The sequence below is a fragment of the Octodon degus genome, unplaced genomic scaffold, assembly GCF_000260255.1.
Source record: "Octodon degus isolate 3935 unplaced genomic scaffold, OctDeg1.0 scaffold00111, whole genome shotgun sequence".
NCBI lineage: Eukaryota > Metazoa > Chordata > Mammalia > Rodentia > Octodontidae > Octodon > Octodon degus.
In genome coordinates, this window is record NW_004524687.1 from 8,028,832 (window position 1) to 8,030,346 (window position 1,515).

The window sequence follows — 1,515 nt, forward strand, 5'->3', positions numbered from 1 at the left end:
AGCAAGTAGATCACTATGGAAATCTTTGTGGACATTCCTTAAAAAGCCAAAAAGAGAAATGTCACTTGACCCAGCTATACTTCTCATGAATATATTCCTGAGAGAATTGAAAACCTCATACTGTAGTGATATGCGTGCATGCCTAAGTGTTTATAGCAGCAGAAGTCATGGTGGCTACACTTTGGAAACAACCGAGGTGCCCAGCAACCGATGAACAATAAAGAAATCATGGTATACATACACAGTGGGATAATTTTCACTTATAAAGTAAAATGAAGTCATGTTATTTTTAGGAAAATGGGTAGAACTTGAAGTCATCATGTGAAGAAATAAGCCAAACTCATAAAGTTAATTATATTTAAAGGAATGATGTTAGGAAACTAAATGGAGGTTCTTAGAGATTTCACAGGGAGGGTCTCAGATCTTCGCTCTTCCATCCACCAGTAAACCTAGATGGATGCATACAAGTACATCCAGGAGCTGTGGAGGAAGAAGTAGCCCGATGTGATGCGTTTTCTGCTGTGGGTCTGCTGCTGGCAGTACAGCCAGCTCTCGGCAATGCACAGGACTCCTTGCCCCACCCAGCCAGACAAAGCTCCCAGACTGGTATACAAGTCCAAGCAAGGGTATGTCATATATAGGATTCGTGTGTACAGCAGTGGCCGCAAATGTCCAGTCCCTAAGGGAGCCACACCTGTCCATCATGGTGTTAACCAGCTGAAGCCTTCAGTCTGTTGCTGAGGAGCAAGCTGGAGGCCACTGTGGCATCTCTGAGAGTTGTAAATTTTTACTGGGTTGGTGAAGATTCCACATACAAATTCTTTGAGGTTATCCTTATTAGTCCATTCCACAAAGCCATTAGAAGAAATCCTGACATCCAATGTATCACCAAACCAACCCACAAGCACAAGGAGATGAGAGGGCTGACATCTGCAGGCCACAAGAGTTGTGGCCTTGGAAAGGGCCACAAGGTCCACCACTCTATTGGTGGTTCTCGCCATGCAGCTTGGAGAAGGCGCCATACTCTCCAGCTCCACCGTTGCTGCTAATAATATAAGTGATGTTTGTAAAATTCATATAACCCAATAAACAATTTAGGACAGTCAAAAAAGAAAAAGAAAAACTATTATGCTGATTGTTAAAAAATTATCTATAAATAATCTTAAGAACAATGAATAAAGTTTGGAGAATTCAAAGCTAAAAAAAAAATGAAAGGTATAACACAACTAAATGGAAAACGAGAACTTCAGGATTAAACAACAAAGAGAGGGCAAGAAGAAAAGCTAGGAAACATGGCAGGGGGAAAAAAAACATACATTTATATACACAAGATGGCCAAGCAATGATCCTGAGACTCTCCATCAGGTTTTTGAAACTAGCACTTAATTGGTAGGTTTCTCACCCTGACTGACTATATATGCTCATACCAGCAACTGCACTGAAGATAGCAGTGTGTGATACTAGGGCCATGCTTGGAATGCCCCTCATTCTGCTCTTCTAAAAGCATGCTGTTTC

The 1,515-nt window shown here is 41.4% G+C and overlaps 1 pseudogene; it reads left to right on the plus strand.

The window, feature by feature from the left end:
• The first annotated feature begins 453 nt into the window (after positions 1-453).
• Positions 454-1,057, plus strand: LOC105743267 (annotated as a pseudogene).
• The last annotated feature ends 458 nt before the right edge of the window (positions 1,058-1,515 follow it).